Source organism: Periplaneta americana, chromosome 13 (assembly GCF_040183065.1).
Source record: "Periplaneta americana isolate PAMFEO1 chromosome 13, P.americana_PAMFEO1_priV1, whole genome shotgun sequence".
In the NCBI taxonomy this organism is placed as follows: domain Eukaryota; kingdom Metazoa; phylum Arthropoda; class Insecta; order Blattodea; family Blattidae; genus Periplaneta; species Periplaneta americana.
This window is the reverse complement of record NC_091129.1, coordinates 37,090,496-37,109,054: the sequence shown is the minus strand read 5'-3', so window position 1 is coordinate 37,109,054 and position 18,559 is coordinate 37,090,496. Positions and strand designations below refer to the sequence as shown.

Sequence of the window (18,559 nt, the reverse complement as noted above, 5' to 3'; positions counted from 1 at the left end):
AAAAATAGTCAGAGTTTTATGAAATTATTTTATTCTTTTTTCTGGTGCCAGGTTGATTAAGGGAAGTGTACCAAGTCAAAATCTGTTTAAGGAAAAGGAAAGTCCTTGTTGGCGCAGTCCCAAAAACAAGTTGCATATCAAATACTTTTCCCAACTCTGAAAGAACTGTTACTGAGAGTGAGTACTGAAACAGGCTCCAACAGTCTAACCAAAATAAAATTATAATTATGCACATGAAGTAATTTTAGTTGTACAGTTACTATTTAGTTCAAATTTTTTGATCTGGAACATATATTCTGGCTATTGTAATGGGAAAACAAACATTTTTTTATGCTGATATATTCTAGGGATATCCAAAGTTGTGAGCCATTAACATTTAAGGGGTGTCCAAAATTATGTTAGTCACAAAATTTCATTGGGACATCATTCAATAGTTAAAGAAAGGGTGTTGCTAAATAAAAACACACTTAAGTCTTACAGAACATTTTATTTATCCTAATTCCTGTATAGATGTTATACATTCAAAATTGGCGCCTCTAATCATAGGGATATCCTGAAATTAAATTATTTTGCAGTCCCAGATCGCCTGCCAGATGCTAGGCTACCGAAAAGATTGCAAGTACAGCTCAGAAAAAAGTTGCTCCACCAACAGAAAACAGCTAGCCGACTATGTAAAACATTACAAAAATTGAAAGAAGATATGGCAACTCTGGCACAAAAACATGAACTGTTACAAATAAGTCTAATCTTATTAATTTTAATTCATTTTCGCCATTTATTTTGTCGCAAATCAAACTGAAACAGAAACGTCTAAAAGCCAGGCATTATACTGAATTAACAGGACCTTTGCTCTGGTAATTTATTATTGTTCTACAAACGGCTACAAATTTTTGAAGAAACACTTTTGTTTACCAGCTATAAGATTCCTGTGTAGATGGTTACAAAACCTTTCGATCAAACCAAGAATAAATGACGAAATCCTGAAAATTATGAAACTGAAATCGAATCTATTGCCTTTAGCAGACTGCGTGGTTTCTGTAACATTTGATGAGATTTCGTTGAAAACGTATGTGGGACATTTGCAGAATTTGTATAACAAATGATGTCCGTCAATTCTTACCCTTCCCATTATTGCATTTGTGGAGTGTCGTTTCAAATCGTATTAAATACATCCTCGGTCAAAATTTAGTTTGAAGCGATTTCGCATAGCTGAGACGGTATTCTTTAAGACTCTGATCTCATATTGGAGCAATTCGCATTCTTTCCCACCTTTTTTCTATGATGAAAATTGTGTGTTGGATCAAATCGTATTATGTACAACTTCCATTAGTTAAAATCTTAAATGGACAGCGTTGGCCAGCGTGCTGTATCTTCCCACTATTATTGAGTTTTCCACTGTTTTGTAACATTATGATTATCAAGGTATGTACAATAGCAAAATCTAGTAAGAGCAGTAAGGGAATCAGACAGAGGAGAGGTGGTGCCCGAAAGAGAGCACTATATGTAGCTAAGAAGAGGGAAGTAGTGTAATTTATCTCTAAATTAAGAGCAAGTGGTCCACACCTGTGGAGTAACGGTGAGCACGTCTGGCCGCGAAACCAGGTGGCCCGGGTTTGATTCCCGTTTGGGGCAAGTTACCTAGTTGAGGTTTTTTCCGGGGTTTTCCCTCAACCCTATTTGAGCAAATGCTGGATAATTATCAGTGCTGGACCTCGGACTCATTTCACCGGCATTATCATCTTTACTTCATTCAGACGCTAAATAACCTCAGATGTTGATAGAGCGTCGTAAAATAACCTACTATAAGAAACAGCAAGGGAATCACATTACAATAGAAGTAAAAGTCAGAGACTTTATTTGGCTTCCGACTTAAATATTACAAAGTTCTTCAAAATGTACAATTAAAGTTTTAATACCCGACTTAAGAGTAAAAAGATTGTTTTTTTCCCAAATATTTCTCGGACAGAATTCAATAGGCTATAGGATTTTGTACACCGGCCAATGATGATTGCAGTTATTGCACACACAAGCTGTTCCCAATAAGAAACTGCGATGATACACTGAAAAAGACTAGTTGATTTAGGCGCACATAAGCTTCGTGCCAATACGTTCCATAAATTTATGAGAACAGAACCTAATGAGACACAGTCATTTTGTTTCGACTTACAGCAACTGCAACCGCTCTCGAAACTCAGCATAGGTGAAGTATATTATTCAAGACAATTAGCTTTCTATACTCTCTGTGTAACTGATAAAGCTTCACAGAAGCCAAATTTCTTTACATGAAATGAAGCACAGGCTGGGCGGGCGCTACTGAAGTGGCATCTTGTGTCACTGCATTTATCAGTTAATTTAATTTCGACAGTTCACCAAATGTATTAGGCTGTTCTCCGATGAATGTGGTGGACAAAATAGCATGCATGTTGTACATGCTCTTGCTCTTTGGCTCCAAAGAAAAGCACGTCCTCAGGTTTCTGAAAATCTGTTAGTTTTTCCGGTAAAAGGCCATTCTTTTCTACCAGCTGACAGAGCCTTTGGGCTAGTAGAAAAGGTTTTGCGTAAGAAGAATGAAATTCTTACTCCTGAGGAGTATAAGGCGATATATGAAACAGTGGGGACAGTAAAATATTTAGGCATAGATTGACATGTCAGGGATTTCAAGCTCTTGGCTAATGCATTTCATAACCTCAGTGGCATAAAAGAAATGAAAAGAATAATGCTAAAGAAATGCGAGAAGAATGGGAAAGTGAATGTCACTTTCAAAACGGAACCTACATACCGATGTGACGATCCATCTAAATCATGTGCTAGTCTGATGAAACGTGGTATGTTCATGGATCATGTCAAAGTACCTCCGAAAGTCACCACCTTGAGATCAATCAGTAATGCCAAAAAATCTGATTTGCGAAACCTACTCAATAGTGCATTCAGAGAAAATTGGAATAAAAACTATTGATGTATCGTCCTACGTAGTATGCTGTTGTAAGAACCACAGAAAAAAACTGACAAATGACAGGGCACAATTCAGTGTGGTTTATAGATGCAAATCGTATTATGCGACAAAATCGCTTCAAAACGTATTAAATACACAGTGTCTGTGCAAAACGTATTAAGTGCAAACTTCAATTGGCAATATCATGCATTAGATTAAACAATCAGTGTCAGTGTTTATTACATTTGGTGTCATTTCACAATGCCTAAAAAGTGACATTAAGATATTTAAAATTTTTCCATAATCTTAGCAGTGAAACATTTTTTACATTTCCTGTAAAATTTGTTTTTCTGCATTTAATACGATTTGAAACGACACTCCACATTTATAACGATAGAGTTATAAATTCCTAACAGTGAGTAGTTTAAATACTAATTTAGTAAACGTCACAAGAATTATTTCCTTCATGTGAAATATTTCACGAGAATAAAATAAAATTCTCATAGCAACAGCTAAAATGCCGTGTCCATACTAGTTAAGGTTTTTAAATGGAGCATGATTATGTCCAGATAAAGGTTTGTTTAATAATGTAATTGAGAAAAAAATCGAAGAAACATTTGATATTATCAAAACTTTTTCATTTATATCTGAGTTCACAGTTCCTTAAATATGTATGTATGTATTTATTCACACTGCAAATGGGTAAATACCCGGTGGCAATGGTAACTAATTACACTCAATAATTACAATTAATAATAAAATAATAGTAGCAATATATAATAATATTAACAAGAAGCATCCTAAATTAAACGAATCACTTAATATAACATAATTAATTAAAGTAAATCTAATTTATATCTTAACCCTAAGTTCGAACTTAAAACCACGAGTATATATGATATGTTTATACTTGCACAAGTACCTTTCAGCACTACACTCATTTTGCTATCAATTCACTCACTGCACTGGAACTATGAAACATTTCACTGACACTGTTCTGATTTCACTAACACTTCAAAAACATTTCACTGTTCAAATACTTTGCACTACCACTGTAAACTATAGAACTTCACTGACACAAACACACTTCACTGACACAACACACTTCACAGACACAACACACTTCTTCACTGATACAACATTTCAAATAACAAAACATCAATTACACCCTTATTATTCCATAAAATTGTACTTACTATATTAACCTCAAATCACTAGCCTAGTCCCCATTACAAGCAATTTAGGACGTTCACTATAACTTACACCCGCTCACTATAAGTCTATCTCATTTCTCTTCCACTATAACTCTCAGAATTTACTTTTGAGCTCACTGCGCTTTCACTACAACACACTGCACACCCAATATAAATCACTGGAGATTCACTATGTTTCTCTGCTTAATCACTATACTTGTAAAACCGCAAAATAGTCTGCATATTGGTAAAGCCTTAATTAAGTCTGCAGGTAGAGCATTCCAGTCCCTGATAGTACGACTGAGAAAAGAAAACTTTCCAGTGTCCGTCCTCTGTCTTCTTTCCCTCAATTTATGTGTGGTCGTTCCTTGAAGAGTAATTTGGCGGCTACAACATATTCTTTATTTCTCTTCAGGCAGACTCACCTCTGTATGTTTTGTACATTGCGCATAATCGAATTCGCGTTCTTCTTTCCGTGTATCCCATTTTAATGTTGAATTATTACAACAACACTTGAGAGCCCGTTTTTTAATCTTTTCCAATGTCTTAATATGATCTAATCTGTAAGGATCCCAACATGCAGCACCATATTCCATTCCTGGACGAACTAGTGACTTAAATGCAATCTTTTTGGATTTATCAGAAACTTTTCTTAGTACCCTCATCACAAAGTGTAACGCTCGCCATGCCTTTCCCGCTGTGTGAGTAACGTGTTGCCCCCAGCCGAGATTCCTGCTAAAAGTTATTCCAAGGTATTTACATTTCTTAACTTCCAGAATGGTTTCACCTCCTAACGTATACGATGCGATAATTTTATTTCTTTTTCTTGTAAAACTGACGGCTTTGCTCTTTAGAGAATTTATTTTCATTTTGTTGGCTATTGCCCAATCATTTATTCTATTGAGGTCATTCTGGAGAAGAGTAGTATCTTCATTACTTTTTATTTCCCTATATATGATACAGTCATCCACGAATAAGCAAACCCTGGACAAGATGTTAACTGGCAGATCATTTACAAAAGCCAGGAATAGAAGGGGCCCCAAGACACTCCCCTGTGGGACTCCGGAAGTCAGTGGCGGTTCCTCGGGGAAGGGAGGGGAGGAACGTCCTCCTCACATTTTCTTCTTTCGAAAGTAAATACCAAATAAAATATGTGCCTTGAAATTCGAGGAAGATTCGATCATTTTTAACTTCACAGCTATAAGAAAAACTCGGTTAATCGAGTTTTAAACAACGCACGCTCATGTGCTGTATAAAACTGTGAGAAAGATGCGAGATTGCCTGTGTAGAGGAAAGGCACTCCATTCCTCCTCTACTGCAGTTAACACACATAGACAACAGCAAACTAGCGGCTAGAGAAAGAAGCAGAGTTTTAAAGGAAGTAAATGAACGGAGAGGGAGGAGATCCTCCTCTGATGGGCGAGAAATAGAAACCGACTGGTTGTGCAGCAAGCTCGCTACCTCTGCCATCTAACGATGCTGCATTCAACCAGACTATAACACATCTAGGATGAGACACAACAAAAACAGTTTTAACGCAACGCTATGAAAGACACCATGTAAACTTTTTTTTATAAATTATAAATCAAAAATATTATTCATTGCACTTTATATAGGCTACTATTCATGGTTTGAAACTTTCGTGGATATTTGAAAGTTAAGTCGGGTTTATGTAAAACAAAGAGGAAGTAGTTCTACGTAGTTGGCCCCTGAAATTCACTTCTATTCATTGTTTACTAGACAGGGCAACAGCCAAGTTGTCAGTTTTGTACAAATATACTTGAAACTGAAAGTTGGTACTCCAAACTACATCATTTTTAACATAAAAATTAATTGGCCACTGGCAGCTTTGAACAATAATGATAGTATGACTTAACAAGAACTGACATTCTTCAAAAGTATGTGATACTGAACTTGTAAAATGTACATGTGGTAACACAGACCACGTGGGTGGTGCAGTGTTCTCGCTTTCCTCAGATTATTTCCCATTTCCATTCCCATTTCCATTTCCTTAAAACGGTTCCGGTTACGTGATAGTAGCTAGTCTCTTCCAACACGTGTGATACTGTAGTGTGCTCGAAAAATGCTACGAGGTTGTGAATTTCCTTGTAATTGTTAATTTGCGCAATTATTCAACAATGAATGGAAATGAAAACATAATATATTTTGGACAATTTAGGAGATTCAGTTTACAAGAACAGATTATTGCTATACAGAAGGGAAGGCCAACCCCAACACTACCTGGTCTTACATGTATGCATGTAGACTAATTCGTAGCATGTTTCATTCAAGAAGGTGTCATTTCGTGCTGTTAACTTCTTTCCTGCTCTTAAGAAATACGCAGGAGCCGCCAATGCCGGAAGTAATTTTTATTGGGCTCGATAATTCCTCCCCCACCCATACTCTCTGAGTGCGACAAGTTAAAAATTCCTTGATCCACTGGAGTACTCTGAAGTCAATTCCCGTTGATTGTAGTTTAACCAACAGTATGTCATGTGGGACTACATCGAATGCGCGTGAAATGTCAATAATCACTGCATCTATTTGGCTATTTGAATCTATTCTGTCTGCTAAATCCTGACATAAGTTACTAATTGACTCTCACATGAGCAGACCCCCCAAAACCCATGTTGACAATTATGTAACCTATTTGAATCATTCCAATGCTGCCTTAGATAGTATGCTGAAATCAAGTGTTCCATCTGTTTGCAAACCACAGAGGTGAGGCTGACTGGTCTGTAATTTTTTGTATCTGAGCGAGACCCTGGCTTATAAATTGGCACCACTGTTGCATCTTTCCAGTCTCGCAGAACAATACCATTGATCCATATTTTCCACAGAAGTTAAGTTAGGTATATTGCCGTCATCCCAAAAACAGTGGCATAATAGGAATTCAGTTTTTCTGCTTTTTCGCTGTCCTGTACAATAAATTGATTGAGATCATTTTTTTAGAGGGATGCTCGAATAGTTTGATTGCATAACTACTCCAGTACAGTAAATCAGTCAGATCTGTTACACCATTCTGTTCCTATGGATACACAGTTGAAAAAGAAATCCCACAGATGTCAGCACAACCCAGGATATGCACAAAGAGTCATTTTGATTGTACTACTATGTTCACCCATTTTGATTTGGCGAGTTTGTGTGTCATAGTCTTGCTTTGTGTTTTAGTCTAAGCATGCATTTTTACTCTGTCAGATCTATTTGTGTTATGTTTTCCACAAATAACACATATAAAGTCAAGATCAAGAGGACATAATAGTACATATGTGCCGTAGTTAAGTTGCTATTTTGAAGATTTTTAAGCAAAAAAATTTTAGGTTAGCACATGCTTATGTATAAATAATTTCAAGGGAAAAATTGTTACGGGGCCGGGTATCGATCCCGGGACCTCTGGTTGAACGTACCAGAGGTCCCGGGATCGATACCCGGCCCCGGAACAATTTTTCCCTTGAAATTATTCAAATCTGCTTTACAGGAAGCTTTACCTGAAAGACTAGATTTGCATGCTTATGTATACTTTGTCATGTCTGTTACCTGTCAGATCTCTTACTTCATGTCATGTCTGTTATATCATTCAAAACAGTACCTTAATTTTTTCTAATTATCTATCATTAAAGGAACTAAGGCTCAAATATCTTCGCCTTAAGGGAAATCTACTAAGATAACTATTACTGAAAGAATAGTTTTCTGTTAGTTACTAAAGAAGTTATCATCTTTATATTAGGTAACAGATCTGATATTAAGATATTTGTTCACTTTTGATCTGAAGTTAGTTCTGTTACTATTCTAAGACGTATCCACTGTGTAAAGAATATCTTATATAAAATAAAGGAATTCTATTTCTATAAAGATCCATTGTCTTGTCCTATAACACACCTGACATTTAGCCATCAAAGATTCATTGATACTTGTAGAGAATGCTGTAAAGCAGCCATGGCGAAAATGTGATCATGCGCCGAGCCACTGTATAACCTGCAACGTGCATAGCACCTATGGAGGGAGGCGGACACCCGAAGGGGAAGTGAAGCAACTGTCTGACTTATTAACGTATTTTCATTTTCCTTACGTCAAGCACTTAAATATAATTTTATACAGTATAAGTTTACAAATTATTGTTTAGTACGTGTAATGAAAAAAGAAATGAATAAGAAAACATAGGACACATTATCACAACCTAAAATTAACTGTCTTCAGAATGTCTCTGCGACAGAGTTTCAAAATCAGGAATTACGTCACTTACTGCCAGTCGTAGTTCATCACGAAGATATTTGTCTGTCAGTCGTGATCTAAATTTGGTTTTTACTATTCTCATTGTTGGAAATAATTTTTCACAAACGTAAGTTGTAGCGAACATGGCTTCAACAGAGCAAGCGAAGGAACAAAGCTTCGAATATTTATTTTTTGGCAAAGATTTTAAAAGTTCAACATTTGTCAAGTCCTTACATCTAGCTTTCATTTAACGTCACATTGTAAATCTGCGAGTTTAAATGAAGACCTAACTGCATTATTCGTACATCTGCTGAAAAAGAATCGACGTACAGAGATTATGATGATTATGATGATGATGATAATAATAATAATAATAATAATAATAATAATAATAATAATGATGATGATGATGATGATGAAGTTACAGGAGAATGGAGAAAGTTACACAACGCACAGCTGCACGCATTGTATTCTTCACCTGACATAATTAGGAACATTAAATCCAGACGTTTGAGATGGGCAGGGCATGTAGCACGTATGGGCGAATCCAGAAAGGCATATAGAGTGTTAGTTGGGAGGCCGGACGGAAAAAAAATCTTTGGGGAGGCCGAGACGTAGATGGGAGGATAATATTAAAATGGATTTGAGGGAGGTGGGATATGATGGTAGAGACTGGATTAATCTTGCTCAGGATAGGGACCATTGGCGGGCTTATGTGAGGGCGGCAATGAACCTCCGGGTTCCTTGAAAGCCAGTAAGCAGTAGTAGTAATAATAATAATAATAATAATAATAATAATAATAATAATAACACTTAACCTTCTAATGTTTCATCAGTAGCATGTAGTATAATGCCGTTTTATGTTATACAACCTTTTCTTCGTAATACTTGTGAACAAATCATACATTTAATATTCTCATCATAATGGCAGCAAAAAAAATGCGTCCTCTCATCCTACTTGAAACTTTCGTTTCTGTAGAGCAATGGTGGGCATTCCTGCGGCATTGCCGCAGTGACGTCAGACCTCAGCGAAGCATCAAACTTACCGCCTACCTTCCCCTTCCCCCACTCCATGAAAATACTGCGCGTGTACGTGGCGGATTATACTGGATTGCTGTACTTCGGATCTTCATTAGTGATACAATGTCTTTCGCAGAATCATATGAATCGAGAGGATATCACACTTGCAAGAAAGGCAGTTCTTTCATTTCTCATGTTTAGGATCAGTTACAAATATTCAGGACGCGAACTTAAATATGTACATTCTTAAAACAGATCACCTGCTATACGAGTTCAAAGAACACAGATTCAGTGATTTTCAAAGGATGGAGAAAGATTTCAATATTTTTGCCACTCCTTTTCATGTTTAAATTGAAAATGTTATCCCAGAATTGCCGTTAGAGGTACTGGATTTGCAGAATGATGGCTTCTTGAAAGCAGAATGTGAAGGTCTACTGGGGGGCTCATTTTTTTAAAAGATGTCCAGTACTATATATCCACTGCTTAGACAGTTTGCTTCAAAAATAATGAGTCCGTCATTTCCCATAACTATGGTCCTGGAACATAACTATTGTCCACGATACAACTATTCAAACTTTGTACTCCATAACGTAGTACGTCGTTTATCTATATTTTTGCTGTACTGTAGTTTGAAGTCAAGCCACTGCAGCTATCTACGAACGGTCTAAGTTACTTCCACAATGATCTTTGAATGGTTGTATCGTGGACCATAGTTGTGTTTCAGGGCCATAGTTTTGGGAAATGACGGTATGTATTTATCAACCTACCAGTGCGAACAGTTCTTTTCTAAAATGAAATGTATAAAGTCCAGCCACAGTTCCCGCTTAAGCGATGCTCATCTCCTTGCGCAACTGAAAATAGCATGCACGAATATAAATCCCTTTGAAAAATGATTAATTAAATATCACGTGAATGGACTATTCTAATTACATATGATAGGTAGGAGTGTAGTGGCGCAACTGTCTGTAAATCCGTCACTGCACTGTAGAGTGCAACCCCTCCCACAATATGTAGTTGTCGTTTAAATCCTGTCTTGTGGATTGAGTTCATATTGCTCACCACTGCTATAGAGGTACATGGTTTCGAGAGAGATATTGCGTCGATACGCCACTCGCAGGTCAGAGACAAATACAAATACAAACTTTCTTTATTATAGTGTAAATAGTAAAAATGGTGTGTTGTTCGCTTGCTGGAAGCACGCACTTCAGTCACAAAAACTCCAGTAATACGTACTTTAATCTTGTAGCCTCCTGGGACAAAGTACGGTCCCTAGTTTATTAAAAACTGAAATGTCATTCGTGAGGTCAAGACTTCGCCACTGAAATCTTGTGTCAGTAGCATAAGCTACGGTAAGCACCGAAGCTGTGTGCATTGAAGGTCACTGCAGGTGCATTAAAGATTTCCCCACTCTGTTCTTTAAACGTTCGTACTTTTACATCTACAGACCTTGAAATTCCCAGACGCGTGGTATAATGGCAGACGCAACATTTTTTTTATAGTATTCACAATGACAGAGACACAGTGTGGCAGACAAAACATTTCCAGTTAGAGAATCTACTAAGTAGTACGGCTAAATGCTTGACAGAAAGAAATGTTTCACCATCTGTCTTGTTGAAGATTTGAGTTTTTGTTGTTGTTGTCACTGTAATTTGTATCACATTTCATCGCTGTGGAGTAACAGCGTATCTCACAAGCCGGCCCGGGTTCAAATCCTGATTGGGACAAGTTACCTGATTTTTTTTCCGAGGTTTTCCCTCAACCAAATGAAGCAGAATTGCTGGGTAACTTTCGTTGTTGGATCTCGGAATCTTTTTGCCATAATTTATTCAGAAACCATTATCATCATTAGCATAGCCCCGCTAAAGTTGACGGTGCAGCATGCTATATTTGTACAAGAACGCGACCGTTCGGCGACAAATATAATTCACAGAATAGGAGTGGTAACACAACAAACCTCAGGCTGCGGTGCAAGCTTTCGGTCCCAGGAAGAAAAAAACTCTTTTGTGCGAGATCGTGCGTATTTGCTTGGTTTCCGCACAAAACCAATCCACGGAAAGTGTAAAATTCCACATTCAGTATTCCCAACCTAACACATAACAATTTCCCTCTCCTTACCGCTTAAGTGGCATATTGATTTTACTGCTTTAGGCTTTTAACATATTATTTTTAGAGACGTTCAATATAGTAATAATTATAAATTGGAAACTTACCACTGCAATTTCATCTAAATTACACTGTTAATTATTGTTTTTAAATATTTGCAAAAATTAAGTAAACTCTACAACTCCACTAAAGTTACTGCATTCGTGATGCAAGTAACATTAAGGAAGCCGTGAAAAAATCAACAAGATTCCAGATGCCGATGTTATTACTGCAATATGTTATATAAATAATATTGTTAAAATATTAAAATGAAAAATAAATCATTACATATCCTTACCGTTTGTTTTAAGTTCGCATTTATAGACTGGGGGAAAAAAAGACAGACGTATATCACGGCCTGCTGGAGTATAGTAAACACAGAAAACATTTTAAAGCAACAATGTTGAAGATAGATATTTTTGTTTTGCAAATTTGCCGTCATTGAACAGAAACCAAGATGGAGATTTCATTGCAACTAATTAGAAATTCCTCTTTCAGGTATGTAATAAACGACCTTCGCACAAAATAATGTACGATACACGAGCGGTATGTTTTCTTTCAATTCTCGGAAATTAAAAAAGCTCAACTACGTTTCGCTTTTTCAAACTTTTCCTCGAACATGAAAACTTCAACATACCGCTCTTGTAACGCATATTACTATATCACTTGGATCATACAGAAATATTAATATATTATAATTCTTTTAATTTTTCGTTATCCATTCCTGATATTATATCAGATCTTGTATGTACATGTAGTCATGCTGGCCGCATGGCTGGGACAGACAAGCACACATACGTAACAGCAAAGACAAAAAAAATATTCTGCGCTAGAATGCCTTGCGGGCGGGCAGTGTCTGTACACTACACTAGCGTTCAAAGATTCCTGACGCCAACTAATCAATAATGATCGATAATAATTTGTTCGTGTAAGTGTGTTTTCTTTAGTTATTATTTTTATAAATAAATGGCGAAGGTAAAAATCAATATATCCAATAGTAAATAAATATACCCGCATTAATCTGTAGAATTTAAAGTTTTATCCCCCTCTAACGATTGTAGAAAGCATTAGGTTTTTGCGGGAAACCGCAGATGTTGTCAATTGAGAGTAATTTATATTTTGTTATTATACTCCAATTTTACAGAAAACCCTATTTTACCTGAGATAGGTATGTTAGGGTTATAAATACATAATAATAATAATAATAATAATAATAATAATAATAATAATAATAATAATAATAATAATAATAATAATAATAATAATAATAATAATAATGTGATATTGATTAATGAAGTCTCCTATTGAATTACCGGTAATCTTACGTTTCAATTATGATATTAATAAATTTTACAAATCTATAAATTCAGCAAATCTCTGCAACGTTTTATAATTTATACACATGAATGAATGAAATGCAATGAGATGAAATTAAATACTAAAATACAATCTTATATTTCAATTAACAAGTTTCACGAAATGTATACTATATTATAACCTAAGCAAATAACTAATCCTAATATTCACTAGAATGTAGTTTAAATTTCTGTGGGTTGAAATCTTTGAAGACGTTACACAGTTTTCCGTTAAACAATGTTGTTACAAGCAGTTTCTAAATTTTATACAACACATTTATCGTGAATTTATTGTAAATCATTATCCTAATTTATTTCTATCAACTGTTAATTTAAATATTTATAGCAAAATATATAAAAACTATAGAAAAAATAATAATAATTCAGTGTATATACACAAATTTTATCATGTGTTCAGATTACAACTTTTGTGAACGTAATTTACATATCTCATAAAATCTTGATAACAGCAAATAATTTATATTTAATCTACGTCATAATTTTCCCCAATACATTCTTAATTGAATCAATAATAATGTCACCTATTGAGAATTAGCGGAAATATTTCAAAGTGTGTCACTTTGTTATATCTTTAGTTCTTATATATAACTACAATGTCTTTGGTTCTGAACCCCGTGGTTAGAAAGTTCGCTTACACGATCTGAAAACTGTGAGTCAGATATCTTTGAACGCCAGTTTACGTGTCTGTACACTGGCGTTCAAAGATACCTGACCCTACTAATCGATAATAATTTGTTGGTGTAAGTGTGGCTTCTTTAGTTATTACTTCTATGAATAGATGGCGAAAACAATAGTCAGTGTTGCCAATCGTACATAAATATACCCGCATTATAGAATCAATTTTTTATTCCACTCTGCTGATTGTAAAATAACACTGGGTTTAACTAGAAATCGCTGATATTGTCAATTATGAGAATAAATTATGCTTAATTTACATAATCATTTTCCCTGACACTTTTTTAATCGCCCAAATAACGGTGTCACATATTGAGAATTAGCGGAATTATTTTAAAGTTTGTCCATTTTTTATATCTTTGGTTCGGACTTATCTCGTGGTTAGAAAGTTCGCTTACACATTCATAAAATCGTAGGTCAGATATCTTTGAACGTCAGTGTACAGTACTTCTGCGCTACGCTAGATATGAACGCGCCTATACACATTGCACTAAAGAATATTTGCCGTGTCTGTCACGCTACGCATCTGACACGTTCAATGTCTGTAGGTGTAAACGGACCTTAAGTCCTACTGTATTTGTCGTAAGTTTGGTGACAAGATTGTTTCTTCGCTAAACTGGAGAATTAGCTACGGTAGCTTTCAACCGTACCGCTACGGTTACGACCAAATATAACTAAATACACAATGTCGCCAACATAAGGGCATGACGTTGGCGTGAGACGTTGTTAGGACAAATTTTTTTCTCTCTTTGTCCACCTCCTTCGTTCTAAACATTACTGACAGATAGCACCACTGTTAGCGACAAGTGTTAGGTAGGATTTGATGAGCAGATACATATATTAATCTAAATTAGACACACGGACAGTGATAAGCAGGCTTCGAGACTTCAGACCCAATAGAGCTGTTCAGTGGGAAATCTACATAACAGCGTATTGAGTATAGTGGTAAAGCGTACAGTGGGTGGGGTACTGTAGAATGAATGCCAACAAATATCCAAAGGAAAACGCTCGGATTTGAAGGTTCTGACAAATAAGTTGGTTTTTATACAAACCCATTTTGAAACTGTGTCTGAAACTATTACACGGTTAGTAAAGTCAGAGCAAGAGATGCTGGAAGCCCTCAAATTAGTTGAAGAAATGACACAGCGATTTAATGAGACACCAAGTACACCGGTTACTGAACGGGTAAAACAGAAGTGGAAATTAATTTTATGTAAAAATAACGGATATAGTACATTGTGTAATACAAACAGCAAATTAGTGGACATAGAGTCACCCGAGAATAAAGGAGTCTCTTAGGGACTGCAATGATGTTAGTTTTTTCATTTTGCTCCTATCACGTCATGCGACGTAGAGCGCAGCTTTTCACAGTAGGCCTACAAACTGTGTTTGGCAGATAAACGAAAAAGATTTACGTTCCAGACACTGAAAATGTATCTTGTAGTACATTGCAATTCGGTACATTGTACTTCCTAAAGACGACCAATAGAATAAATGAAGAAATTAAAATTGCTACATGTTTATTTCCACCATTAACACTGTGTATAATTAAACACAAATGCTTATAAAAGACAGGAAAATAAATGCTTTTCACATTCTTTTGACATTGTCATTGTGTAATGTATATTTACTTTCAGAATGTATATGTGTGTGTTCCCCCATACTACCGTACTCTATTCTATATAGCAACGTTGTTACCTCAACACATCTCTACCTTTCACTACCTGCAGCGAGTCAACAACCTATAGTGCATGTAGTACAAGCACAGTAAACTTATTGTATGGGGTCCCAAGTCTCGAAGCCTGGTGATAAGGCTGATTAATATTTTGAAATATACTCTCGTTATGATTACGTTGTTCTTTAAAAGTATTTTGAAATATATTTTCATTAGAATTATGATGCTCCTTATCAATATTTTTAAATACATTGCTCAAAATAATTAGAGGAACACTTGTAATAAATTGAATACGTTAGTGTTTTATTAAGCTGTGATGCTGAAAATTGGACAATATGTAAATTGGAACATTAGTTTAATCTATCGATACAAATTTTAAAGATCCATGGCCTAAATAAAGAGTAATTACTTAAAATAACAAATATGGAGAAGTCTTTGATTACGGAAGCCACTGACAACTTCTAATTGGTGAGCTTTCTGTATATTGATGTTAGCATTAAATATTGTTATTTTTATTTTCTTCTTTCTCCGGTTACACATCTTGCATATAAGAAGGTTAGGTTTGGTTAGTTTAGATTTTTATTAACCAAGTCCGCGCATGCGCTGTTATCATCTCACAGCCAAACTGTTCTTGTCGCGAGCCATATGTGACGAAATGTTTTATTTTAAACATATTTCATTTCATTCTCCATGTACTAATTTAAATTATATCATATTGTACTTAATAAATAATTTGTAACTTTAAACATAAACTGTTTCATTTACATATTATTCGTAGCCTATATATCACATGGCGAACATTAATCGGAAATTTTCTTTCGTTTTTTTTTTTTTTCAATTATATTCCCTGAACCACGCTTTTTTTTCCTTTATTTCGTTGTGATAACCTACTACAAGATCTTACTACATTTGCATTTTCTTTCAGTGTAATCAAAACACCGCCGTTATGATCCGTAAATCTTGAACTTGACTAGTGGAGTGAATTATTTAAAAGTCACGAATTTCACTACCACAATTTAGACTGTCGCTTGTTTTTTACACAGCTGGTCTCAGTACGGCCCGGGCCAGCGTGGTCGACGTTGCTCTACCGTGTGTATTATGCAGTTATTCCGGTTTCTTTGAGGTCGAACTGATGCATTTCTCTTTGTAACATACATACGTCTTGTTTGATCTGTTTATACAGTTTAGTTCTAGAAAGAAAAGAGTTTAAGACTATGTTTTAAGTGATTGCGCCGATGAGCTAAATTAAATACCGGTACCAATTTTTTTGGTGAAGTTTGAAGTTTTGACAACTGTAATGTGAAACGCATCATTTCATATTCCTGTTGTTTGTGTTCACGTAAAACGTAGGAATCTGTGTAACATAGTGGTAAGTTACTGATAATATATAATTGTACAAGAGATGGTGGTTTGAGTACTACTTCAAATAAAATGTAGCTCTACATTAAATTAATATTTTATTGCGTTCGTCTATATCTATAAAAATATTGCTTTTTGTAACACTTTAACTTGGCCACTTGGTAATATTTAAAATGACAGTATTTTTCTGTTTTTTTTTTTATTAACGAGAAGCACGAAATAGTAATTAATATAAAACGACGTACCTAGAGAGGTGTTTGGTGAAACTTGTATATCTCCCCACACTACACACGGGAGAGTAAACATACTTAAGGCCCGTAACACACTTGAAGAATTTTCGCTAACGAGAAATGTGTTGCGCGAAAGAGGCGAAGAGCCTTCCTCCACACATTTGGCGAGTTCTCGCTATCACAGATCACATCTCGGTATGATCATCTATGCACTGCCTTCATGCAGAAAGCATTTTTCTGATTACAGTAGTCACTCGTTGGGGGAAATATTATACGTTATGTATTTACGTACCTATATTGCCGTACTTAAATATATAACCTGTAAGTATATTGTTGTATTTTACAAATTACGTACGAACGCTATGTTGAATCTGAGTATTCAGATGATGAGGAAATTGAGTTACATGAACATATTTTGTTAATGAAAAGAAAAAGTAGGCCTAAAATTAAAGCCAGAAATATCTGAAAATCACGTTGTATCTTACGAAAATAAGAACGAGTTTTGGACACTGGTTTCGATTTGAATGATGGTACGTTTAGGCGTTATTTCAGGTTGAATGGACCACAGTTTTTTGCCATTCATGATGTGATAGAGGATTCTTTGTTATGTTCTGATTAAAATTATGTAAACTATTAAGACATATAGATACATTATTTCAAATGTTTAATTAATAGGCCTACTATTAAATCTCATCAAAATAAAATATAGCCCTATTTATTTTCAGATAATCTGATATTTGTCTCCAGATTTCTTCTATAAGTTTCGTGTTTTTATAGTTTTCATCCCGTGTATCATATAAATAGGCCTACGGGTGACATCGTACAAGTTCGATAAGTTTCTGACTGCAATTATCAGCCATCTTTCCTCATTTTCAAATAAAAACAATGCAATTCATCGCCACCTGTGATATCTTTTTCTACATTCAATCGTCATAAAGAGTATAAATGTCAAACATCTTTGATAAATGTGTCAAGAAAATTCGCTGAGCTACCGATTCCAGCGAGAAACTCGCGCGAGGTTTTTGCCTCGAACGAGAATCTCTTCCAGTGTGTGGACGTCCATTTGAATCCACGTTATCAATCTTTGAATTTTCTCGCAACACATTTCTCGCTAGCGAAAACTCTTCAAGTGTGTTACGGGCCTAAGGTGTTGCGAGAAAGAGGCGAAGAGCCTTCCTCCACACACTTGGCGAGTTCTCGCTATCACAAATCACACCTCGGTATGATCATCTATGCACTGCCTTCATGCAGAAGGCATTTTTTCTGATTATAGTAATGACTCGTTGGGGGAAGTATTGTAGGTTATGTATTTACGTACCTATATTGTCGTACTTAAATATATAACCTGTAAGTATATTGTCGTATTTTACAAATTACGTACGAACGCTATGTTGAATCTGAGTATTCAGATGATGAGAAAATCGAGTTACATGAACATGTTTTGTTAATGGAAAGAAAAAGTAGGCCTAAAATTAAAGCCAGAAATATATGAAAATCACATTGTATCTTACGAAAATAAGGGCGAGTTTTGGTCACTGGTTTCGATTTGAATGATGATACGTTTAGGCATTATTTCAGATTGAATAGACCACAGTTTTTTGCCATTCATTATATGATAGAGGATTCTTTGCTATGTTCTGATTAAAATTATGTAAACTGTTAACACATCCTATAGATACATTATTTCAAATGTTTAATTAATACTATTAAATATCATCAAAATAAAATATAGCCCTATTTATTTT

At 35.4% G+C, this 18,559-nt stretch overlaps 2 protein-coding genes across 2 annotated transcripts in view; one reads left to right on the top strand and one right to left on the bottom strand.

Moving 5' to 3' along the window:
- The window catches only part of LOC138711798 (cytochrome P450 4C1-like), a 391,497-nt gene that overhangs the window by 226,393 nt on the left and 146,545 nt on the right, over positions 1-18,559 (bottom strand). The gene's annotated exons all lie outside the window — the stretch shown is intronic.
- Positions 16,143-18,559, top strand: part of LOC138711803 (uncharacterized) — a 342,343-nt gene continuing 339,926 nt past the window's right edge. Inside the window, exon 1 of the mRNA XM_069843046.1 lies at positions 16,143-16,594. The gene's annotated coding sequence lies outside the window, so the exon portion shown is untranslated. The remainder of the gene's footprint in view (positions 16,595-18,559) is intronic.